General features: G+C 55.1%; 1 long non-coding RNA gene across 1 annotated transcript in view; it reads left to right on the forward strand.

Moving 5' to 3' along the window:
• LOC144823371 (uncharacterized) overlaps window positions 1-26,359 on the forward strand; it is a 62,057-nt gene that overhangs the window by 19,381 nt on the left and 16,317 nt on the right. The window contains exon 3 of the long non-coding RNA XR_013608775.1: window positions 627-702. This is a non-coding gene — a long non-coding RNA (uncharacterized LOC144823371). The remainder of the gene's footprint in view (window positions 1-626; window positions 703-26,359) is intronic.

The raw sequence follows: 26,359 nt of genomic DNA on the forward strand, positions 1-26,359 counted from the left end.
TGTGTGGTTGGTGGGTCTCGGGGCTGCTCCCAGTGCCGTAGTCCATTTATGGTGTCACCAGTGACACCATAAATGGACACCATTAGTGTGGTTGTACATACTGTACACGTGTGCCTTGGAGATAGGCCTCGCTGCTCGTGCCAAGCTACTAAGGGGTTGAGCAGGGCTATCTCAAATGGTGTCCTTACTTGGCCTAACGTTGAGTGAGGAGTCCCGGGTCTCGCATTTGGTGACAGTGGTGCGGAACTGGGACTCCGGCTTCCAACAGTCACAGTGGCAGGACACCTTAGGGCAACACTGTGCTTTATTAGTATTACATTTAGTCCCTCAGGTGCCACCTTGTGGCTGTATGTTGCAGCTCCTTAGAGCTGTGGACTTAATTTAACACCAGCATTGCAATTCAGTCTGTGTCTCTACAAATGGCTGAATAAGTGGGAATTAATGGTATCTTTTGGCAATGTTGTTATACCATGCCATTAAATGGCTAGAATAAATGATCAATCCACCTATAACCAGTGAAATTCCTGTGTGGACTACAGTGAATACAGGCATGTACAGATAGGGTTGATCATCTATGAAAAGCTCAAATAAGGTTCGACGGTTTGATGTTTTTCTTGCTTCGACAGGACTTTTTCTAGACCATCAGAAGTTCCACAAAACACTGTAGAAGTTTCACAGAAAACTACAAAAATCTCACGTAGGGTAAGTAGCTTCCTTGTGTGTGATATATGACTGGTGCCCTGCTGTGACAGAAAATAATAATATTCAAATGAGACAGGTTCGGCTACTGACTGGGAAGTTAGTGTCCCATTTCTCCCCAAATTAAACTGGGGAAAGCTTAAAAGTTCAAACACAGCCAGTGCTGCATGTTTCTCAACACATGCATGTTTCCTCAGTCTGGTACTCATCAGAAGTGAGCAGTTTCTGTGTGTGTGTGGGGGGGGGGGTTCTGTTGGACCTGGCACCATTGGCGTGAGTCTCCCTTCCATTTTTCGCTGTTGCCTTATGTGTTTTTCTGGTAATAGATGCTTTGGGCACTGTGCCACTGCTGTCCAGTGCCACAGTGCAAGTGCTCCCTACTGTAAATTGATGTATTGATTAGTGGTTCCCTGATTGGATGTTTGGTTTACTGTCAGACCCTAGTACAGTGCACTGAGTGTGCCCAGGGCATGTGATCCAAATGCTGCTAGTGGGCTTGCAGCACTAGTTGTGCCACCCACAGAAATAGCCTTGTAAAATGTGTCTAAGGTCTGCCATTGCAGAACCTGCATGCAGTCTGGTACTTCCATGCTGACTGGGCAAGTGCACCCACTTGCTAGTCCCTAAACCTTCCCTTTTCTTCATATTAGTCACCCCTATGGTAGGCCCAATGGTAGGGTGCATTGTAAGTATAAGGTAGGACAAGCCCTGATGTGTGTGGCATATCCAAATAGTGAATTACAGGCATTTTCGTTTTTCACTATTGCAAGGCTACCTGTTCTCTATAGGCTAGAATGGGCTGCTGGATTGTTACATGTTTATAATCCTAGGAGACTCAGAGAACATGGTAGAAATTCGAGTTTAGTATGCCTGGACTCAGAATAATTAAATACATCTTTTAGTAAAGTTTATTTTAATATTCTGTGTTTGCAAATACCACTTTTTAGAAAGTAGGTATTTGCTTGCCTAACCATTTGAGCCCGCCTCTGCTAGGTTGTGTATTCCTTGTCTGGGTTTGTGTGTGACAGGACTGGGGAATTCCGGAAGACAGGCTGGGGCTGCCCGGTGGTGAATAGGGAGATCTGCATCTAGATGGGAGGGAGGAGTTCCACCTGGTAAAGGGCAGCAAAGTGAATGATTTACAAGGTCTCTTGGATTTGATTGCATGGGAGAACTTGTCTGATAATTGTTTTCCAGAGCTGCACCAGCATCTGATTGATAGCAAGCTGACTAACCCTAGGAAGCTTGCTGAGGATGCGGACCGCTGGGTCAGTACCCGGGTCCACAAGGGTCACGTGGGAGACTCATACCAAAGCACCTGAATAGGGCTGGGCCTTCCCTCTACAATGCTGGCTCCACCCCCTGTGGTGTGTCTGATGTCTCTGCCCTGCACACTGAAAGAAGAGAAGGAAGACTGTCAACAAAGTGCTCCTGGACTGTACTTGCCTTCCACAATGCTGGCTCTACCTACTGTGGGGCTTCTGATGTTCCTGCCCTGCATGATGAAAGGAAAGGAGCAATCTGGTACACAGAGTGCTCAGGAACTGGTTTGGACTGGGCACAGGCCCCTTTCCCCTCTCAGAGAACAAAGGATTTTGGGGTATAAGTATTGGGACTGATTTTTTTTGAAAACGTATTTTATTGGCTTTATATGTTCATCATACACTTAAACATTATCACAGGTCATCAGCATGAATCAACCCTTAAATAGCCTTCTCCCTCCTTGCATCCTGTAATCCATTCAGTATTAATGCCGTAACGTATCATAATGAGGATTTATACATAGTCATACTATAACCCTTAATCTGCCAAACCCAATTGCCAATTAGAATGCCTCCAACCTTCAGTAAACCCCCCTCCCCCTCCCTCCTCACCAGTGTGTGTAACTGCACCCATTACAGTCCATCTCGTGTCGCGAAGCAGCCACGACTGATAACATCTCTCTGTGTACCTGTAGTTGCCAGGGGACCCCATCCAGCTCAATGCCCTCCGTTTACTCTTCCTCTATTCGGTGCTCCAGTTACGCTTGCACCAATGTTTCCCATGCGTTTGCTGAATCTAGTGCCTTTTCATTGTTAAGCCGTCTCACCTGCTGATATCTAATCACACTCTCACTTCCTGCCCATTTTAAAAACTCAGCCTTCCATCTCCCACCCTTAGGACCGTCTTTTGCCTTCCAATGTCTCGTTATTTCCCTTTTTGCTAGTAATAGCCCCATGTCTACAAATTTGCTTGTTACCTTGGTTTTAGATGTGTGAGGAAACCAGTGCAGTATGCATGTAGCTTAGTCGAAAGTCAGCTGTCGCTCCGTAATTGTGTTCAGCGTGTCTCCCACTTCTTCCCAATATTCTCCTAATTTAGGGCATGACCACAGCATGTTCCAGCTCTACCCCTTCACTCGCACACCGGGGGCACGCTGCTTCTTCTATTTTAAAATATTTCCTAATTTTCCCTGGGGTCAGATACGCTCTATGGAGTATATAGAAATGCACCAGCTGGAATCTTGCATTTCTCGTGCTTTTCCAAGCCCTTCGCAATATTTGTGCCCAGGCTGTTTCCGGTATGGGTTTCTCTATACCTGCTTCCCACTTCACCTTCAGGGTGTCCAAGGGTGCTAGCCCTTCATTCAACATTCTGGAGTAAAGGCAGGTGACCGCTTTAAAAGTCCCAGCTGCTATCATTGTGTATTGACACACCATTGTCGTCTTGGGTTCTACAAGCCCTTCCCTCCAATGTGCCTGTAGCGCACCTACCAGCGCGGCGTGTATTAGAAACCCTCCTCTAGGCAGACCATACCTCTCTTGTAACGCCTGATAGGGCAGCATTTCCCTGTCCTCATAGAGATCTCCAATTACTTGAATCCCTTCTTGTTCCCAAACCTGTAATGGCGTCCAATCGCCTCCGTGGGGTAGCGCAGTAGCCATCCCTAACGGGATTTCAGGCGCATAGGGATGCAGAACCCCCGCCCTGCGCTGGGAGCGATTCCAGCACAGTCTCAGTGTTTTTTTCTCCAGAGAGAGACCCCTGAGGTCTAGCTTCTGTTGCATGACTATAAAGGAGAGGACATGGCGTGGGATCCCCCTACCTCTTAGATGCTCGGGCCCCTAAATTCCTTGGCTACTGTTTGCGTTAATACCTGTAGTTGGGCCGCCAAGTAATACAGTTCAAAATCAGGGACCGCTAGCCCACCCTCTGCCTTTGGTCTAATCAGCGTTGCCTGCGCTACTCTTCGTCTGCCTGATCCCCACAGGAATTCCACTATCAGTGATTTCAACAATTTAAATATTGAGCACAGCAACCATATAGGCAGCGTTCTAAAAAAATATAGCAGCCTAGGTAGTACTACCATCTTTAATAGGGCTATGCGGCCTGTCAGAGACAGCGGGAGCGCAGCCCAAAAAGCCATACTACCCTTCAGTGCCTTCACGCATCTCCCAACATTCCCCTCTAGCATATCAGTTCCACTATGATAAATATGCACCCCCAAGTATGCCAGGCAAGTAGGTTCCCATCGCACTTCTCTAGGCATAATGGGTGGAGGCTCTCCAGGTGTCGCCGGAAACAGACATGTTTTTGACCAATTCACCCGCAGGCCTGATATATCTCCAAATTCCGCAGGCCGTCATATTTCTCTCCCGATCTGGCCCTCGCTGCCAGCAGTTCTATGGCTAGGGCAAACAGTAAAGGGGAGAGCGAACACCCCTGTCTCGTCCCTCGGGCCACTGGGTATTGAGATGATATCAATGACCCAACCCGCACTCTAGCCACTGCGGATGTGTAAAGCACTTTTGTGCAAGCCACAAAGTCAGTTCCCACTCCAAACCGTCCTAACGTCTTATGCAGGTACAACCACTCTAAGCTGTTAAAGGCTTTCTCGATGTCCACTGATAGCACCACAGGTTGTCGTGCTACCGGCTGATCCTCTTCCAATATCCGTATTAATCTCCAAACATTAGAGGATGTATTCCTAGTCGGGATAAAGCCAGCTTGATCCTCATGGATCAACGTGGTCGTATGCTGCAATAGGCGAGTCGCCAAAATCCTGCTAAAAATTTTGTAGTCGGTAGTCGGCATTGATACCGGGCGATAGGAGGCCGTGTCTGTCCCCGCTCGACCAGTTTTCAAAAGCGGGATCACAAGCGCTTCCCGCATGGAGTTAGGGAGTCGACCTAATTCTTTCGCCTCCTTGTAGACCTCCAATAGCCTCGGGCCAGTAAGTCCACATATTTCCAGTAGAACTCAATCGGTAAACCGTCAACCCCCGTGTTTTATTTCGGGCCATATGCTTGATAGCACTACTAATTTCCTCCAACTTTATGTCCTGGCCTAAGCATTTCGCTTGCTCCTCCTCCAGTACTGGTAGTGTTATCTCGTCCAGAAAGGAGTCGATCTCGAGACCCCTGCCACCAACTAACTTTCATATAGTGTCTCATAATACTGCAAGAATCGGTGTAAAATCTCACTCTGGGTGAAAACTACCTCCCCCTCACCGTCCTCTAGTGCCCATATAGGTGAGCCCCTTTTTGTCGGATTGGCCAGCCAAGCCAGCAGTGTTCCCGCCTTGTCTCCTTCCGCGTGTGATTTCGTAATATAAGTTCTATGGTCAAAGCAACGCAATCCCTCCATCTCCACTGCCACTTCTTCTTTCGCTGCCATTACTTCCTCGTGCGCTTCGGGGTGCCCCGGCCGTGCTAGTTCCGCCTTCCTCAGTCTACTCTCGGCCCGATCCACATCTTGTAGTAGTACTTTTCGCACCCCTACATTTTTACCTATACAGAACCCCCGTATTACTACCTTTAAGGTGTCCCATTACAGTGCCCTTGTGGAGGCTGTGCCAGCATTCTCGGTAAAGTAGTGTGTTATCCCTTCGCTCACTTCTCTCTGAAAAATCGGGTCTTCTAGTGTCTCAGGTCGTAGGCGCCAGGTGGGGATGGCCGACACCGCCGTCATCCAATGCATAGTAAACAACAGTGGATTGTGATCGGACAGTGTCCTGGTGAGATAATCAGTACGCACTACAGAGGGCACCACTGAAGGTGAACATAATATAGCATCTAGCCGGACATGCAGATCATGCTTCGCCGAGAAGTATGAATTGTCCCGGTCAAGTGGGTGGTGCGTGCGCCACACGTCTACTAAGGCCCATCTGTCCTGCCAGTCCAGCCTGCATTTATTTGATCTGTGTACGGGAGAGTCCACCAGGGGGTGATGTGATCTATCTAGAGTTACATCTGCTATAGAATTAAAATCCCCCCCAGCACCACAGAGCCTGTAAAGTAATGTGCTAATGTGCCAGACAAATGTTCCAAGAAACGCGGTTGGTCAATGTTTGGTGCATAAATGCTACAGAGAGCTATATTCCTACCCCGGAGCCTACCTTCTATTGCCACAAACCTGCCTTCTGGGTCTATCGTTTGCCTCGTCACCTGGAAAGGAACCCCAGCCCTGATCCATATCAATGCACCCCGTGCAAACGCTGAATATGTGGTCCTAAATACCTGACCTCTCTATCTCCTTTGCAAAGCTATACCCTCTGTCTTAGTGAGGTGAGTCTCTTGCAGCAGCGCTATGTGAATCCCTCTTCTGACTAAGTATGCATGGAGACCTTGTGGCATCGTGTCATTGTGTGGAGCCCCCTTACATTCCAGGCTATACAACGTAGATCAGCTATAGCCCCCATCGCTAATATGTACTGTCCTCCTCCCAATTCGTGTTACAGAAACCACACCGGTGACCGTCTGGACCCAACTCCCCTCCCAACAACCCAACACCCCCACACCCCCCAAGAACAGGACCTAGAACCAAACAGCTAGTCCACATCCAAACTACTGCAACAAATAGCACACATCTAAGCCCACCAGCAATCTCTGAGGGCATGCCTTATGGGCAACGAGGGGAGCTCAGTGCCGACGGTTCGCCGCCTATACTCTGCTCACATCCCACCCTGAAAACCCCAAACAATTGAACACTTCATACATTCCCACCCCCCAATCACCACCTGAAGACTCATTGAGCAGCAACAAATAGTGCAAGCATGTCCCAAATCTGCCGGATCTAAGGTATCCCACCTCCCCGCTCTGCATTCAATATTATCATACGCTCCTCATCATCCGTGTTCCCAATGCCTCTCAGCAGCCCCAGCTACATCGTGTACACCACCCCAGCTGCAATTTGTCATTCATCCAATATCCCATCTGCCGTCGCTGGTGTGATCGGCGGCATCCGTATGCTATCCGCTTCTGAGTTCTCAGTATCGGAGGGTTCCTTGTCCTTTTCCGAATCAGTACCTCCCGGAGAATGCATCCCCTGTCCTCCTGATAGAGTGGATACCGCCTCCAGCGCCCCCTGCCGCTCTGCCTCGGTCTGTGACACAGAGGGCCTCCTCAAACCTCGCCCTCTCCGTCAGAGCCTTTGTGATTTGCGCAGTGGTAGCCCTTCCGAGGTGTCATGAATCCTCCGTTCTTGGCCATCTTTCCCAGCTCTGTAGGATTCCAACCATGCGCATGCTTCATCTGGGGTTTCATGGAAGCAAGTCTTGCCATCCACGATTATTCGCAATCTGGTTGGGAACAGCAAGGAGTACTGAAGCCCCTCTTCCCTCAGTTCTCTTTTAATTGATAGGGAGGATGATCGACGTCGCTGGGTTTCAAAGGTATAGTCCGGGAACAGGTTTACCCTGCTGTTCCCAACGTGATAGGGGCCGTCCGTGCGCGAAGCAACAGATCCCTGTCCCGGAAGTGCAACAGGTGGGCTACTACTGGTCTCGGGGGTTGCCCCTGCTGTGGAGGTCTGGCCGGCACTCTGTGCGCTCGTTCTAGAGTATAGAAGGAAGACAGTCCTTCCGGCGCCACTACCGATTTCAGCCAGTTCACAAGGTACTGCACCATGTCCGACCCCTCCGCTTTCTCGGCCAGACATACTATGCGTATGTTGTTCCGCCGATTCCTACTTTCAGCATCCTCGGCACGCTTCCCAAATGCAGCAATATGATCCAGGGCATTCGTTACTGTGGCCTTCAGCGCATTCTGAGCCGGTTCTACTACTTGAAGCGCCCCCTCTACTATTTTCACCCTGTCCACCAATTCTAGAGTGGTGTGCCCGTAGGAGTCCCAGTCCCGTGGCCACCTGTGCTATGTCTTGCTGAAGAGCAGTGCGAGAGTCTGCAATTGCTGTCAGGATTTTGTCAAACTGCTGCTGCAGGTTAAGGTCTTGAGGCATTTCCGGCGCGTTTTGTTCTGTCTGGCTAGGGGGTTCGCTATCCGACAGCGGCTGAGCACCCTCCTTCTTACCCTTCAATCTCCCCATGTGAACGACAGTTAGTGGCGATATTCCAAACTCCCTGTGGTCTGGTGAAAGTTATATGATTTAGTGTGAGAACAGTGCGTTGCTACCACATTCTATTGGGGAGATTCAGTCATGCAATTGTTCTCCTATAGCCGTGGTGCCAGGTCCCAGCATAAGAGTATGAGAACCCCCTATAGATCCGTGATGGTCCCGGGAACTAACCAATCTCGGGGTTGTTAATGTTGCACCTCCGTTGAATGCACAGTTGAGCTCTGCCAGTCTCACAGGTTGCGCCAGCTGCAAAGGCCCAACCCAGGGCTCCCAACGTCAGCGCAAGCCACAAGGTATCAGGCTCCTAGGGCCCAAATGGGATCAACTCGCAGCCCCGACACCGTCTAATCAAGCCCTCACCACCTCACACCAATTCCAAGGCGCCAACCATAGCAGTTCACAGTTGTTCTCGGGTCCCACCAATTGTTCTGACCACCAGCTCCGGGAAATGCTTCTCTGTTAGGGGAGCTACGCAAGCAGTGTCGCCACAACTCTGGGCTCGCTAGTGCTCCCCTTGCTCCTGGGTTCGGGGTCCTTTATGTGGCTCTCTTTGTCCCATTGCATTCCAGGAACTGGCTCCTCACCCTCAGCCGCGTCTTCTGCCGGAACTCTCCCCAGGTAGCAATGGACCTCCGCAAGCACCTGTACCCTCCCGCTCGCCGGTTCGCAGAGCTTGGCGGCCCAGGACCCCACGCCCACCTACGCAGTCCGTGGGCCCGGTTCCCCCAATGCCCCACTCACCAGTGCGAAGTCGGGCCTCCTTCACGCCCCCGATCCGCCTGTGTCCGCCGCCTCAGTCAGCTGAGGACCACACCCTTGGATATCGCGGTGATCCTGGCCTCCACGGCGCCGTCAGCCTCCCGGCTGCGCCACAGGCAATTTTCAGAAGACCGCAGTCAGCCCGGGCCGGGGGCCTGCCTCGCACCCCACCACTGCCTCCTCATTCAAGCTGGGAGCCCCCAGCCGCTGCTAGTGCCAGTCCCGCCTCGCCGGCAGTCTTCCTCCGGTAAATGGCAGTCACCACAAAATCTGTCCACGGGGCTATCTTTATCGCTCAGCCGCCATTTTGCGGCTGCCTCCCGTCTCCGCCGCCAGCCAGAGGATCAGCAGAGAACTTCAGAGATCCGCGCCGTCCTGCTCTCAAAACGCAGCCAGATAGGCGAGCTTCGTTCTCCAGCACATTGGTGGCATCAGGGGGTGCAATGCCTCGGTTTACCAGGATTAAAGCGGGTTTAATGGCGGAGCCCGTCGCCTATGCGGCTTCTACTATCGGCCTCCAAGCCACGACCCCCAAGTATTGGGACCCTGATCCCATGAAATTAGATCACTTCTGGACTTACAAGACAAAACCTCTGCTGAGGAGAAGAAACCTGAAGAAACTGAGGAGAAACTATTCCCAAGCTGAAGTGCTGCATGGGGGATTGGCCTGCAGTGGTTGCCTGACTGCCAAAGAGAGGAGAAAGGACTTTGTGGACTTTATCTTTAATTTTCAACTTGTGCAAAGATCTCCAAGGTCTTGGAAGAGAGCTTGCCCCCTGACCGAAGTCCCAGGACCAGTGGACTTCACCAGTCTTTGTGAATTGCTGCTGTTCCAGTGGCTACAGAGGCAGGGAGCTGTGACCGACTCTCACGACCCGCTTGGTGTCCTGTAGGCACCGCATTGAGCCACGTCCGCCTCGAACAACGCAAGCTCTGCGCTCACCGACTCCGTCTCGACGCCATCAACGAGCCGTAGCCTGCACCGTGACTGGAAGGACACCGCAACGTGCAACGTCTCGCTACACTGAATCGAACTGGTCTGACCGGCGCGGTCACTGCTGCTGACTTCGAGTCCTGTGACCGCACCGAGGTTGGGCACTGCTTCGCACACTTTGCGACGCACCGCCCAAATCGCACCGCTGTCCGGACTGATCGACGCCAGCTCTCGAACTCCGGCTCTGTCGCTGCACCGTAAAGCTGGAAGCACCGCAACGAGCAACGACGGCCTCGAACAACGCTCTGAGCTCACCGACTCCATCAACGAGCTGTAGCCTGCACAGAGACTAGAAGGACACCATGACCTGCAATGCTTTCTTTTTTTACACCGCGACGAGCCCCGGAACTGGCTCGCACATCCGTGCGGCCGCCTCAAGGAAAAGGTACTGTGACTGAGTCTGTCGATATTTGAGTGGGTCCGGACTGCCGTGGTCCAAAGCATTTGTAGGACTATGTGTTCTTTTCAGCAACGCTGTAGCCGGACAAGGCTACCGACTCGCACAGAACCTTGAACTAAGCTTTTTAAACCTGAACTCTTGAAATTTGATAGTACTGTGGATTCTTTTTGCCGTTTATTGGTCTTGTGGTAACTCTATATAAAGTATAACTTATTTTTTATATAAAACCTGTGTGGTGTCCTTTTGTAGTGTTGTCACTGGGTTACTGTATGTGGTCACAACTGCTTAACTTACATCGCCTCTGAAATAAGCCTTGACTGTTCGCGCCACGCCGCCTAGAAAGTGAGCAGGGGTTATTTTGAGAGTAATTCCCTTGCCCTGACTTGAGGAGAGGGCCCCTGCTTGTCACAAGTACCTACCTGTGCCAACCAGAGACCCCCAATTCTAACAGGTTCAAGATATGTTGTTTACATTTCTGGGGTTCAATACCCACCAGTGCTCAGGTACTGACATCTGACTAAGACTATCGTCACCAGATTCCCTAATCTCAACCCAAATGTGGGGCTCTGGAGCAAGGAATGGAGCGTGCCACTGAGCGACAACAATTCACCTGCTGCCTGTGCAGTTCATGACATTCAAACTGTCCTTGGTTTTTCAATGTTTGTGAGTTTTGTAAATGGTGAAAATAGCAACATTTAAAACAAGCATTGGAAATGCAATAGGGCTCGCATTAGGAAAGTTTGATCTCTTGGTCTTAAAATTGAATTTTTTTTCATGTATGTGTTATTTTTTAAAATAGCTAAATTAATAGCTTTGTCATTTACAATGCCAATAGTTATAACTTTTGCAAATACCTATAGCATTTGTAATGCAACATGTTTTGTATTTACGTGACTTAGATGTATTGATATTACAAATAACAACGGCTTTTAATTTTTTAAAATAATTAATACTTAAATAATTTATTTAATTTGTAATGGCAATAGCTTAAACTTTTGTAAATAACTTTTGTGAAGATTATGTTCAGTGTTTTTTATAGTGACGAAAATCCAAGAACAGAAGTGAAATATTAACATTTTTTTGTGATTTGTAATAAAGCATGAAAGCTTAAAAACAGCTTGAAACATTGAAAGAACATATTTAAACCAGTGATGCTGTGGTTGCGCTGAGTGATGCTGTGGTTGCGCTGAGTGATGCTGTTACGCTGAGTGATGCTGTGGTGGTGCTGAGTGATGCTGTGGTTGCGCTGAGTGATGCTGTGGTTGCGCTGAGTGGTGTGTGCATCGGTGGAGCTTAGTGGGTGCATTGGTGGAGCTGTGTGGTGGGTGCAATGGTGGAGCTTAGTTGGAGCATCGGTGGAGCTGTGTGGTGGGTGCATCCGTGGAGCTGTGTGGTGGGTGCCTCGGCGGAGCTGTGTGGTGGGTGCATCGGTGGAGCTGGGTGGTGGGTGCATCTGTGGATCTGTGTGGTGGGTGCATCGGTGGAGCTGTGTGGTGGGTGCTTCGGTGGAGCTGTGTGGTGGGTGCATCTGTGGAGCTATGTGGTGGGTGCATCTGTGGAGCTATGTGGTGGGTGCCTCGGTGGAGCTGTGTGGTGGGTGCCTCGGTGGAGCTGTGTGGTGGGTGCCTCGTGGAGCTGTATGGTAGGTGCATCGGTGGAGCTGTGTGGTGGGTGCATCGGTGGAGCTGTGTGGTGGGTGCATCGGTGGAGCTGTGTCGGTGGAGCTGGGTGGTTGGTGCATCGGTGGAGCTGGGTGGTGGGTGCATCGGTGGAGCTGTGTCGGTGGAGCTGTGTGGTGGCTGCATCGGTGGAGCTGTGTGGTGGGTGCATCGGTGGAGCTGTGTGGTGGGTGCATCGGTGGAGCTGTGTGGTGGGTGCCTCGGTGGAGCTGTGTGGTGGGTGCATCGGTGGAGCTGTGTGGTGGGTGCATCGGTGGAGCTGTGTCGGTGGAGCTGGGTGGTGGGTGCATCGGTGGAACTGGGTGGTGGGTGTCTCGGTGGAGCTGGGTGGTGGGTGCTTCGGTGGAGCTGGGTGGTGGGTGCCTCGGTGTAGCTGTGTGGTGGGTGCATCGGTGGAGCTGTGTGGTGGGTGCCTTGGTGGAGCTGTATGGTGGGTGCCTCGGTGGAGCTGTGTGGTGGGTGCATCGGTGGAGCTGTGTGGTGGGTGCATCGGTGGAGCTGTGTCGGTGGAGCTGGGTGGTGGGTGCATCGGTGGAGCTGTGTGGTGGGTCGTTCGGTGGAGCTGTGTGGTGGGTGCCTCGGTGGAGCTGTGTGGTGGGTGCCTCGGTGGAGCTGTGTGATGGGTGCCTCGGTGGAGCTGTGTAGGTGGAGCTGTGTGATGGGTGCATCGGTGGAGCTGTGTGGTGGGTGCATTGGTGGAGCTGTGTGGTGGGTGCCTCGGTGGAGCTCTGTGGTGGGTGCATCGGTGAAGCTGTGTGGTGGGTGCCTCGGTGGAGCTGTGTGGTGGGTGCATCGGTGTAGCTGTGTGGTGGGTGCATCGGTGGAGCTGTGTCGGTGGAGCTGTGTGGTGGGTGCATCGGTGGAGCTGTGTGGTAGGTGCCTCGGTGGAGCTGTGTGGTGGGTGCCTCGGTGGAGCTGTGTGGTGGGTGCCTCGGTGGAGCTGTGTGGTGGGTGCATCGGTGGAGCTCTGTGGTGGGTGCATTGGTGGAGTTGGGTCGGTGGAGCTGTGTGGTGGTTGCATCAGTGGAGCTGGGTGGTGGGTGCATCGGTGGAGCTGTGTCGGTGGAGCTGTGTAGTGGGTGCATCGGTGGAGCTGGGTGGGGGGTGCATCAGTGGAGCTGTGTGGTGGATGCATCGGTGGAGCTCTGTGGAGGGTGCATCGGTGGAGCTGTGTCGGTGGAGCTGTGTGGTGGTTGCGTCAGTAGAGCTGTGTGGTGGGTGCATCGGTGGAGCTGTGTGGTGGGTCGTTCGGTGGAGCTGTGTGGTGGGTGCATTGGTGGAGCTGTGTGGTGGGTGCCTCGGTGGAGCTGTGTGGTGGGTGCCTCGGTGGAGCTGTGTAGGTGGAGCTGTGTGGTGGGTGCATAGGTGGAGTTGTGTGGTGGGTGCATTGGTGGAGCTGTGTGGTGGGTGCCTCGGTGGAGCTCTGTGGTAGGTGCATCGGTGAAGCTGTGTGGTGGGTGCCTCGGTGGAGCTGTGTGGTGGGTGCATCGGTGGAGCTGTGTGGTGGGTGCATCGCTGGAGCTGTGTCGGTGGAGCTGTGTGGTTGGTGCATCGGTGGAGCTGTGTGGTAGGTGCCTCGGTGGAGCTGTGTGGTGGGTGCCTCGGTGGAGCTCTGTGCTGGGTGCATCGGTGAAGCTGTGTGGTGGGTGCCTCGGTGGAGCTGTGTGGTGGGTGCATCGGTGGAGCTGTGTGGTGGGTGCATCGGTGGAGCTGTGTCGGTGGAGCTGTGTGGTGGGTGCATCGGTGGAGCTGTGTGGTAGGTGCCTCGGTGGAGCTGTGTGGTGGGTGCCTCGGTGGAGCTGTGTGGTGGGTGCCTCGGTGGAGCTGTGCGGTGGGTGCATCGGTGGAGCTCTGTGGTGGGTGCATCGGTGGAGCTGGGTCGGTGGAGCTGTGTGGTGGTTGCATCAGTGGAGCTGGGTGGTGGGTGCATCGGTGGAGCTGTGTCGGTGGAGCTGTGTGGTGGGTGCATCGGTGGAGCTGGGTGGTGGGTGCATCAGTGGAGCTGTGTGGTGGATGCATCGGTGGAGCTCTGTGGTGGGTGCATCGGTGGAGCTGTGTCGGTGGAGCTGTGTGGTGGTTGCATCAGTAGAGCTGTGTGGTGGGTGCATCGGTGGAGCTGTGTGGTGGGTCGTTCGGTGGAGCTGTCTGGTGGGTGCATTGGTGGAGCTGTGTGGTGGGTGCATCGGTGGAGCTGTGTCGGTGGAGCTGTGTGGTGGTTGCATCAGTAGAGCTGTGTGGTGGGTGCCTCGGTGGAGCTGTGTGGTGGGTCGTTCGGCGGAGCTGTGTGGTGGGTGCATCGGTGGAGCTGTGTCGGTGGAGCTGTGTGGTGGTTGCATCAGTAGAGCTGTGTGGTGGGTGCCTCGGTGGAGCTGTGTGGTGGGTCGTTCGGTGGAGCTGTGTGGTAGGTGCCTCGGTGGAGCTGTGTGGTGGGTGCATCGGTGGAGCTGTGTGGTGGGGGCATCCGTGGAACTCTGTGGTGGGTCCATCGGTGAAGCTGTGTCGGTGGAGCTGTGTGGTGGTTGCATCAGTAGAGCTGGGTGGTGGGTGCATCGGTGGAGCTGTGTCAGTAGAGCTGTGTGGTGGGTGCATCGGTGGAGCTGGGTGGTGGGTACATCAGTGGAGCTGGGTGGTGGATGCATCGGTGGAGCTGGGTGGTGGGTGCATCGGTGAAGCTGGGTGGTGGGTGCATCGGTGGAGCTGTGTGTGGGTGCATCGGTGGAGCTGTGTGGTGGGTGCATCGGTGGAGCGCTGTGGTGGGTACATCGGTGGAGCTGTGTGGTGGGTGCATCGGTGGAGCTGGGTGGTGGGTGCATTGGTGGAGCTGTGTCGGTGGAGCTGTGTGGTGGGTGCATCGGTGGAGCTGGGTGGTGGGTCGTTCGGTGGAGCTGGGTGGTGGGTGCATCGGTGGTGGTGGGTGCATCTGTGGAGCTGTGTGGTGGGTGCATCTGTGGAGCTGTGTGGTGGGTGCATCGGTGGAGCTGTGTGGTGGGTGCATCGGTGGAGCTGTGTGTTGGGTGCATCGGTGGAGCTATATGGTGGGTACCGCGGTGGAGCTGTGTGGTGGGTGCATCGGTGGAGCTGTGTGGTGGGTGCATCGGTGTAGCTGTATGGTGGGTGCCTCGGTGGAGCTGTATGGTGGGTACCTCGGTGGAGCTGTGTGGTGAGTGCATCGGTGTAGCTGTATGGTGGGTGCCTCGGTGGAGCTGTATGGTGGGTGCCTCGGTGGAGCTGTATGGTGGGTGCCTCGGTGGAGCTGTGTGGTGGGTGCATCGGTGGAGCTGTGTGGTGGGTGCATCGGTGGAGCTCTGTGCTGGGTGCATCGGTGAAGCTGTGTCGGTGGAGCTGTGTGGTGGCTGCATCGGTGGAGCTGTGTGGTGGGTGCATCGGTGGAGCTGTATGGTAGGTACCTCGGTGGAGCTGTGTGGTGGGTGCATCAGTGGAGCTGTGTGGTGGGTGCATCGGTGGAGCTGTATGGTGGGTGCATCGGTGGAGCTGTATGGTGGGTGCCTCTGTGGAGCTGTAGGGTGGGTGCCTCGGTGGTGCTGTGTGGTGGGTGCATCGGTGGAGCTGTGTGGTGGGTGCATCGGTGGAGCTGTGTCGGGGGAGCTGTGTGGTGGGTGCATCGGTGGAGCTGGGTGGTGGGTGCATCGGTGGAGCTGTGTCGGTGGAGCTGTGTGGTGGGTGCATCGGTGGAGCTGGGTGGTGGGTGCATCGGTGGAGCTGTGTCGGTGGAGCTGTGTGGTGGCTGCATCGGTAGAGCTGTGTGGTGGGTGCATCGGTGGAGCTGTGTGGTGGGTCGTTCGGTGGAGCTGTGTGGTGGGTGCCTCGGTGGAGCTGTGTGGTGGGTGCATCGGTGGAGCTGTGTGGTGGGTGCCTCGTGGAGCTGTGTCGGTGGAGCTGTGTGCATCGGTGGAGCTGGGTGGTGGGTGCATCGGTGGAGCTGTGTCGGTGGAGCTGTGTGGTGGCTGCATCGGTAGAGATGTGTGGTGGGTGCATCGGTGGAGCTGGGTGGTGGGTGCATCTGTGGAGCTGTGTAGTGGGTGCATCTGTGGAGCTGTGTGGTGGGTGCATCTGTGGAGCTGTGTGGTGGGTGCCTCGGTGGAGCTGTGTGGTGGGTGCCTTGGTGGAACTGTGTGGTGGGTGCCTCGGTGGAGCTGTCTGGTGGGTGCATCGGTGGAGCTGTGTGGTGGGTGCATCGGTGGAGCTGTTTGGTGGGTACCTGGGTGGAGCTGTGTGGTGGGTGCATCGGTGGAGCTGTGTGGTGGGTGCCTCGGTGGAGCTGTATGGTGGGTGCCTCGGTGGAGCTGTATGGTGGGTGCATCGGTGGAGCTGTGTGGTGGGTGCATCGGTAGAGCTGTGTCGGAGGAGCTGTGTGGTGGCTGCATCGGTGGAGCTGTGTGGTGGGTGCCTTGGTGGAGCTGTATGGTGGGTGCCTCGGTGGAGCTGTATGGTGGGTGCCTCGGTGGAGCTGTGTGGTGGGTGCATCGGTGGAGCTGTGTGGTGGGTGCATCAGTGGAGCTGTGTCGGTGGAGCTGTGTGGTGGTGCATCGGTGGAGCTGGGTGGTGGGTGCATCGGTGGAGCTGTGTCGGTGAAGCTGTGTGGTGGCTGCATCGGTAGAGCTGTGTGGTGGGTGCATCGGTGGAGCTGTGTGGTGGGTCGTTCGGTGGAGCTGTGTGGTGGGTGCCTCGGTGGAGCTGTGTGGTGGGTGCCTCGGTGGAGCTGTGTGGTGGGTGCAGCTGTGTGGTGGGTGCATCGGTGGAGCTGTGTGGTGGGTGCATCAGTGGAGCTGTGTCGGTGGAGCTGTGTGCTGGGTGCATCGGTGGAGCTGTGTGGTGGGTGCATCGGTGGAGCTGTGTCGGTGGAGCTGTGTGCTGGGTGCATCGGTGGAGCTGGGTGGTGGGTGCATCTGTGGAGCTGTGTCGGTGGAGCTGTGTGGTGGCTGCATCGGTAGAGCTGTGTGGTGGGTGCATCGGTGGATCTGTGGGGTGGGTCGTTCGGTGGAGCTGTGTGGTGGGTGCCTCGGTGGAGCTGTGTGGTGGGTGCATCGGTGGAGCTGTGTCGGTGGAGCTGTGTGGTGGGTGCATCGGTGGAGCTGTGTGGTGGGTGCATCGGTGGAGCTGTGTCGGTGGAGCTGTGCGCTGGGTGCATCGGTGGAGCTGTGTGGTGGGTGCATTGGTGGAGCTGTGTCGGTGGAGCTGTGTGGTGGGTGCATCGGTGGAGCTGGGTGGTGGGTGCATCGGTGGAGCTGTGTCAGTGGAGCTGTGTGGTGGCTGCATCGGTAGAGCTGTGTGGTGGGTGCATCGGTGGAGCTGTGTGGTGGGTCGTTCGGTGGAGCTGTGTGGTGGGTGCCTCGATGGAGCTGTGTGGTGGGTGCATCGGTGGAGCTGTGTGGTGGGTGCATCGGTGGAGCTGTGTGGTGGGTGCATTGGTGGAGCTGTGTCGGTGGAGCTGTGTGGTGGGTGCATCGGTGGAGCTGGGTGGTGGGTCGTTCAGTGGAGCTGTGTGGTGGGTGCCTCGATGGAGCTGTGTGGTGGGTGCATCGGTGGAGCTGTGTGGTGGGTGCATCGGTGGAGCTGTGTGGTGGGTGCATTGGTGGAGCTGTGTCGGTGGAGCTGTGTGGTGGGTGCATCGGTGGAGCTGGGTGGTGGGTGCATCGGTGGAGCTGTGTCAGTGGAGCTGTGTGGTGGCTGCATCGGTAGAGCTGTGTGGTGGGTGCATCGGGGGAGCTGTGTGGTGGGTCGTTCGGTGGAGCTGTGTGGTGGGTGCCTCGATGGAGCTGTGTGGTGGGTGCATCGGTGGAGCTGTGTGGTGGGTGCATCGGTGGAGCTGTGTGGTGGGTGCATTGGTGGAGCTGTGTCGGTGGAGCTGTGTGGTGGGTGCATCGGTGGAGCTGGGTGGTGGGTGCATCAGTGGAGCTGTGTCGGTGGAGCTGTGTGGTGGCTGCATCGGTAGAGCTGTGTGGTGGGTGCATCGGTGGAGCTGTGTGGTGGGTCGTTCGGTGGAGCTGTGTGGTGGGTGCCTCGGTGGAGCTGTGTGGTGGGTGCATCGGTGGAGCTGTGTGGTGGGTGCATCGGTGGAGCTGTGTGGTGGGTGCATCGGTGGAGCTGTGTCGGTGGAGCTGTGTGCTGGGTGCATCGGTGGAGCTGTGTGGTGGGTGCATCGGTGGAGCTGTGTCGGTGGAGCTGTGCGCTGGGTGCATCGGTGGAGCTGTGTGGTGGGTGCATTGGTGGAGCTGTGTCGGTGGAGCTGTGTGGTGGGTGCATCGGTGGAGCTGGGTGGTGGGTGCATCGGTGGAGCTGTGTCAGTGGAGCTATGTGGTGGCTGCATCGGTAGAGCTGTGTGGTGGGTGCATCGGTGGAGCTGTGGGGTGGGTCGTTCGGTGGAGCTGTGTCGGTGGAGCTGTGTGCATCTGTGGAGCTGGGTGGTGGGTGCATCGGTGGAGCTCTGTGGTGGGTGCCTCGGTGGAGCTGTGTGGTGGGTGCATAGGTGGAGCTCTGTGGTGGGTGCATCGGTGGAGCTGTGTGGTGGGTGCATCGGTGGAGCTGTGTGCTGGGTGCATCGGTGGAGCTGGGTGGTGGGTGCATCTGTGGAGCTGTGTCGGTGGAGCTGTGTGGTGGCTGCATCGGTGGAGCTGTGTGGTGGCTGCATCGGTGGAGCTGTGTGGTGGGTGCATCGGTGGAGCTGTGTCGGTGGAGCTGTGTGCATCGGTGGAGCTGGGTGGTGGGTGCATCGGTGGAGCTGTGTAGGTGGAGCTGTGTGGTGGCTGCATCTGTTGAGCTGTGTGGTGGGTGCCTTAGTGGAGCTGTGTGGTGGGTGCATAGGTGGAGCTGTGTGGTGGGTGCATCGGTGGAGCTGTGTGGTGGGTGCATCGGTGCAGCTGTGTGGTGGGTGCATCGGTGGAGCTGTATGGTGGGTGCCTCGTTGTCCTGGTATCTGACTACAGAGTTTGTTACTAGAGGTCTTTCCTGCAATTATGATTTCAGAGAGACTAGATACTAGCTAATGCACCAATTAAAGGCAACTTTTAAATTCAGTATTCTTGTTTAGGTTTTGATGGAAAAAAATGACAAACATTTCTGACTATACAAACATAAAAGCTGCCATGTTAAAATAAACAGCAGACAGGGCCTGGGTGCCGTGTAAAGTGAAAGTAAGGCCGGCCTGGGCAGTGAAAGGGTAGGAGGGAGGAGAAATGCGAGTCAGGGCAGCAGCAGCCTTTGATGTTGCGGCCGGCCGTGCAGTGAATAATTAGGGGAGGAGAAATGCCGGCTGGGGGAAGCAGAGATGCCTGTGGGAGGGGGGCTTTGATGTGCTGGTGGCTTTAATGTGCACAAGCTTTTTCTCGGGCACTGCAACAAATCGCCGAGATGGTTAAGCTCTGTTTAAGCCACAATAGAGCTCGCCAGCTATGCGCATGCGCATCAGCAGGCGAGCCCTAAAAAATCACATAGTTGAGAAATGATGGACTTCACAATTTAACAAACCCTAGGGCCCGACTACAGATTACAGATTGCCATGCCCCCATGCAAATGAGGAAACGCCCTCTATTGATAGCGCTGGTTCTACATGTGCAGCGTAATCTGTTTTACAGTAGCGGCCGCACACGCCTTTATCACCTGAGCTGTAATACCAAGTGCCTCCGTTGAACCCACAGGGCACCTTTGTAATACGGCTCCTGATGTAGAAACTATTAACAATCTAAGCTGTTCAAAAAGATATGTGATTGAGAGCTATGGCCTATGTACGCAGCAAAGACAATCTCAGCATGGTCTAATTTCTTCTCTGTGTCAATTATTACGAACAGTGCCTACCTGTTACCCAAGATTCCCTCTTCACTCCCCTGATCCCGATTGTTTCTGTCATTGTGTTAAAACTGATTGCATACTTTGTTGGTTGTTAGTCTGTCCACAATAACCACAACATTTTTTTAATTACCAATCAAGCATAACACGTTGTAAGCACATTTAGCGCTGATGATTTGTCCAAGCTTCTACTGGTCTTTGATGACAGAATATACAGATAACAGAACACACATTACAAGTACCTCAGCTTAAGTAGATGAATGAATTAGTGCATAGATAACATTTTATGAAATAGACTCGGATGGGTGGGGGGCGGACGATAAAAGACATAACAGAATAACAGACCGGTACTCGGTGGGCACATTAGCATTGTATACTACACTGAACAAAGAGGACAGACTGAACCCAGGTCAAGTTTTGCTACATCGCTCGCTCCTAGCAGGCCAGAGTAACCAACGGGGAGACATGACACATGAACCTCCAACACACATAACAATTCAATACCTGCATGTCATGGGGCAGGGCAGGTACCTCCTGAAATGGTTCGCGGCCTCCCTCAGACAACACACCGCAGTGACATTATCTTGGCTGAGGCGACACTGGGAAGAGGATTTACGCCGCGATTTCATAGATAAAGAATGGACTACCGTGTTGGAAAGCCCTGTCTATGTTCCCAGGTATATGTGCTTCCACCTGATATATTATTTTATGCAGAGAGCGTATCTTATTCTGGCTAAAATGAACAAATACTTTAACTGCACAGATGCCATCTGCCCACGCTGCCGCCTTAGAGATGCGGACCTGTTATACATGCTGTGGAACTGTCCGCTCCTCTATGGGAATTAGAGGTCAGTTACAGATGCGCTGTCCCGTTGCATGGAGCGCTCAGTTCCCCTCAGGTGGGAGGCGTATATTTTACATCTCTATCGTAGGAGCAAAAGTCAGGGGGCGACCTCCCGTTTCATCCACCTGAGAGTGATAGTGGCGAAGCGGCTGATCACTAAAAGGTGGAAATCCCCTGAGCCCCCCCCCCCCAGGCATTGGCCTGGAAGCGCCCCCTGCAAATATGGGCTAAGGCTGAGAGCGTCACGCTGCACGGGGAAGATACACCAGGCCTCGGCAAAATTCAAATCACAACAAGCTGGGCTCTATCTACAGAATGAACACCGTGCCGCCACAGACGCGCTAACCCTCAATAATGTCACCAGGCCAGGGTCGGAGGTGATGCGCAAACACTGGCGCAGACATGGTAGCAAAACTGTCAAGTTAGGGATCTAGGTCCGCACTAGTTAGACATACCACTGTAAAGTAGTGGGGTGCACCTGAGAATGATCACCAGGGAGGCAGAGGACGGTAAACTATATGTTTATTGGTTTTACAACATGAGCAGGAGAGCGCCGGGCGTCTGGCGTTCTCCGATTGTTTTCTCTGATTTCTGCATGCGCAGTGTGCTCCAAATTGGCGGCCTTGCGCGCTACGTCGTGACGTAGAGCGCATAGACTAGAGCGCAACTCTACATATCTCCCCCTTTTCATTACCAAATGAAACTTATAATCTCTCTACATCTGAAGGCTGTTTAGCTTCCCCCCAGTTCAAAGTCTCGGAAGTGGGTGGGCCTTACCACCACTCTGCCTGCTCGTGTGCGTCTTACCGGAGTAGATGGACCTTCCCCGGTGCTGTTCTCTGCAGGGCTCACCACCTTTTCTCCTTGGGTACAGGGCCCTTCTCTCCTCGGGTCACACTCTCCCCTCTAGGCTGTTCCTCTGCCACAGGTATGTAATTGTCTCTCAACTTCTCACTGTTTCTCCCTGCTCCTGGATTCTCTTCTCCTCCCGGGGTAATTTCTTCCTTCTCCCGTTGTCTTCGGTCTTGTAGTGTTCTCCCATTATCCTCATGGGACCATTGTAGGATCTTATTGCATTTGGACATGCGGTCCTGGGACCACACATTTCCATCGCTGAGCAATGCTGCTCTGTCGTACACTTCTTTTACTTGTAGTGGTTGGCTGTATTTACTGTCCCCTTTTCTTCTTAGCACTGCTAATTTGACTCTCACCCATTCCCTTCTTTCAAGGGCTGTCTCCTTCACATTCCTTCTTCGGTTGTAATGTTCGGCATATATCCTTTGGGCTTTCTCTAGATTGTGCTGCACCACCGCTGGAGACCACTTGCTTGTGACTGTCTTTTCTCTCCATGCTAAGTTGTCCTTGGTGAAGGGGTGTCGCCCTCTCAGAATCTGGAAGGGGCTATACCCTGTGCTAGTGGGGGTGATGCGGTAGGCCCACATCATACTTTGGACCTCCTTTTCCCAATCTTTGCCCATCGTGCTGGCAGCTTGTATGGATCCCATTATGACCTTATTGAACCGCTCCACCTGGCCATTACTCGATGGGTGGAATATGGAGGTGTGTTTGACTTTAATGCCGTTCCTCTCAGCGTACTTATACCACTTCTGCCACTGCCACTGAGCCTGTAATCAGGCGAGGTCGCCCCCACACACCCCTGCTACTGCCTCCATCAGCTGTGCCCTTGGTGCCCTTTGCTGCCTTCATTTTATCTCGCTCGTTTTCTGTTCTCTCTGCCCTTTGCTGCCTTCGTTTTTATCTCGCTCGTTTTTTTGCTCTCTCTGACCTTTGCTGCCTTCGTTTTGTTTACTCATTTTTTCACTCTCTTTGCCCTCTGCTGCCTTCGTTTTATTTCACTCGTTTTTCTATTCTCTTTGCGTTCTCTTCCACGGGGCGACCCAGCCGCCGCTGAGCCGCCCCCTGCCCTCCTTTCCCGCCGCTGCCTCCCTGCGGCCCGCCCCCCCCTGCCCGTTCGCCGCTCTGCTCCCGCCACCCAGCTGCTCCTCCCTCCCGGCTCCTTCTTAAGGGGACAGCGCAAAGGGGCAGGGAGCGACCGCTGAGTCTGTAACCAGGCGAGGTCGCCCCCACACACCCCTGCTACTGCCTCCATCAGCTGTGCCCTTTGTGCCCTTTGCTGCCTTCGTTTTATCTCGCTCGTTTTCTGTTCTCTCTGCCCTTTGCTGCCTTCGTTTTTATCTCGCTCGTTTTTTTGCTCTCTCTGCCCTTTGCTGCCTTCGTTTTGTTTACTCGTTTTTTCACTCTCTTTGCCCTCTGCTGCCTTTGTTTTATTTCACTCGTTTTTCTATTCTCTTTGCGTTCTCTTCCACGGGGCGACTGAGCCGCCCCCTGCCCTCCTTTCCCACCGCTGCCTCACTGCGGCCCCGCCCACCCTGCCCATTCACCGCCCCGCTCCCGCCACCCAGCTGCTCCTCCCTCCCGGCTCCTTCTAAAGGGGACAGCGCAGAGGGGCAGGGAGCGACCGCTGAGCCTGTAACCAGGCGAGGTCGCCCCCACACACCCCTGCTACTGCCTCCATCAGCTGTGCCCTTGGTGCCCTTTGCTGCCTTCGTTTTATCTCGCTCGTTTTCTGTTCTCTCTGCCCTTTGCTGCCTTAGTTTTTATCTCGCTCCTTTTTTTGCTCTCTCTGCCCTTTGCTGCCTTCGTTTTGTTTATTCGTTTTTTCACTCTCTTTGCCCTCTGCTGCCTTCGTTTTATTTCACTCGTTTTTCTATTCTCTTTGCGTTCTCTTCCACGGGGCGACCCAGCTGCCGCTGAGCCGCCCCCTGCCCTCCTTTCCCGCCGCTGCCTCCCTGCGGCCCCGCCCCCCACCTGCCCATTCGCCGCCCCGCTCCCGCCACCCAGCTGCTCCTCCCTCCCGGCTCCTTCTTATGACGCCCATGCACACGTGCAGCGTTGACGCGCAGCGGGCGCGCCGATTGTGCGCCAAAGGCAAGCCCATCTGCGCCCGTCCGCGCCTGGCCCGCGCCCAGCGCCAGGACCACTGGCCCTCGCCGTTGCAAGACGACCCGACAGACCTACAACGCCGCCGCCCTCAACGCACTCAATGCCGGCCGGAACCCCGCCTGCTGCCGAGCGACCCCGAAACGCACCCACGGACCCTTCACTTGCAAAAGCTGCAAGTTCACCTGTCTCCGAACCGGCACCGCTCCCGCCGAGCCAAACACCAGCAGCAACCACCTGAAGTGCATCCTGCTCAACGCCCGCTCCGTCCACAGACACGCCGTGGAACTCCGGAACCTCCTCGACACACCATCACCAGACATCGCCTTCCTCACGGAAACCTGGATGAACGTCTCCTTAGCCCCCGACATCGCCATCGCCATCCCGGATGGGTACAAGATCATCAGGAGGGACGGCATCAACCAGACCGGAGGAGGCATCGCCATCGTCCACAAGAACACCATCCGCATCACGACCGACGCCAACGACACCCTCGCCACCGCGGAACACCTCCACTTCCAGATACACACCGACCCTAAGACGACCCTCAGAGGCACCCTCGTCTACAGACCGCCGGGACCACGCACACAATTCAGCGAAGACATCGCCGACTTCATCAGCCCACACGCCCTCCCCTCTGCCGACTACATCCTCCTAGGGGACCTCAACTTCCACCTGGAGAACAGCAAGGACCGCAACACTGCCGCTCTACTGGAAAACCTCGCCAACCTCGGACTCAAGCAACTGGTCAACACCCCCACCCACTACGCCGGCCACACGCTTGATCCCGTCTTCTCTTCCAGCAAGTACATCACCTTCAGCCACGCCACCGGACTCCACTGGACCGACCACAGCTGCGTCCACTTCAGCTTCAAAAGAACCACGACCCACCACCACCCGCAACAGGTACCTCACAGGAGTTGGAGCAAGATCACCGCCGACCAGCTCACCACCTCCCTCAGCCAATGCCCACCCGCCAACACATCGGACCCCAACGAAGCAGCCCGCAACTTCACACAGTGGCTGACCGCCTGCGCAGACGACCTCGCTCCACTGAAGAACCCTCCCAGCAGGCCCAGAAGCAAGAAGGCCTCCTGGTTCACCGACGAACTCAAGGACTCCAAGAAGAACTGCCGCACCCTCGAGAAAGCCTGGCTCCTCGACAAGACCACTGACAACATGACCGCCCTCAAACAAGCCACCCGAAAGCACCACCAGCTTATCCGCACCACCAAGAAGAAATCACTAAAGGACCGACTGGACAGCAACGCCCACGACAGCAAGGAACTCTTCAGCATCGTCAAGGAGTTCTCCAACCCCAGCACCGGCAACAACGACATCACTCCTTCACAAGATCTCTGCGACTCTCTCGCCTCTTTCTTCCACCGCAAGATCGCCGACATCCACAACAGCTTCGGCGCACCACCCACGCACCCAACCGTCGAACCAACGCCCCCCACCACCGCCCTCCGCACCTGGACCACAGTGACCACCGAAGACACCGCCCGCACGATGAACACCATCCACTCCGGATCTCCGACCGACCCATGCCCCCACCACGTCTTCAACAAGGCCGACTCCACCATCGCACCCCAACTCCGGAACATCATCAACTCCTCCTTCAACACCGCCACCTTCCCGGAGAGCTGGAAGCATGCCGAGCTCAGCGCCCTACTGAAGAATCCAACAGCGGATCCCACCGACCTCAAGAACTTCCGCCCCATCTCGCTCCTCCCTTTTCCTGCTAAAGTCATCGAGAAGATCGTCAACAGACAGCTGGCTGCCTTCCTTGAGACGAACGGATCCCTCGACCCCTCGCAGTCCGGTTTCAGAGCCAACCACAGCACCGAGACCACCCTGATCGCAGCCACCTACGACATCCGAGCCCTGCTCGACAATGGGGAAACAGCGGCACTCATCCTCCTGGACCTCTCTGCAGCGTTCGACACGGTCTGCCACCGCACCCTAGTTCAACGCCTCAGCAACATCGGCATCCAAGAAAAGGCACTGGAGTGGATCATCTCGTTCCTCGCCGGAAGGACACAGAGAGTTCGCCTCCCCCGTTTCGATCCGAGGCCATCGAAGTCATCTGCGGCGTACCACAAGGATCATCACTCAGCCCCACACTCTTCAACGTCTACATGAGACCTCTTGCAGCCATCGCACGCCAACACAACCTCAACATCATCTCCTACGCCGACGACACCCAGCTGATCCTCTCCCTCCCCAGGGACCCCGAGACTGCCAGAACCAACCTACACGAAGGGATGAAAGACGTCGCCGAGTGGATGAAGACCAGCCGCCTGAAACTGAACTCAGACAAGACGGAAGTCCTCATCCTGGGACCATCGCCCTCCGCCTGGGACGACTCCTGGTGGCCCCCCGCCCTGGGCACCGCTCCCAAGCCAACAGACCACGCACGCAACCTGGGCTTCATCCTGGACTCCTCCCTCTCGATGACCAGACAAGTCAACGCCGTCTCCTCATCCTGCTTTCACACCCTTCGCATGCTCCGCAAGATCTTCCGATGGATCCCGACCGAAACCAGGAAGACGGTCACCCAGGCACTCGTCACCAGCCGACTGGACTACGGAAACACCCTCTACGCCGGAACCACAGCCAAGCTACAGAGAAGACTCCAACGCAGCCAGAACGCTGCCGCCCGACTCATCCTGGACATCCCCCGTCGCTGCCACATCTCCAGCCACCTGAGGGACCTGCACTGGCTCCCCGTCAACAAGAGGATCACGTTCAGGATCCTCACCCACGCACACAAGACTCTCTATGACCTGGGCCCCAAGTACCTCAACGACCGCCTGACCTTCTACACTCCCACCCGCCAGCTACGATCGACCAACCACGCCCTCGCCGCCGTTCCACGCATC

The sequence above is a fragment of the Lissotriton helveticus genome, chromosome 3_1 (assembly GCF_964261635.1).
Source record: "Lissotriton helveticus chromosome 3_1, aLisHel1.1, whole genome shotgun sequence".
Classification (NCBI taxonomy): domain Eukaryota; kingdom Metazoa; phylum Chordata; class Amphibia; order Caudata; family Salamandridae; genus Lissotriton; species Lissotriton helveticus.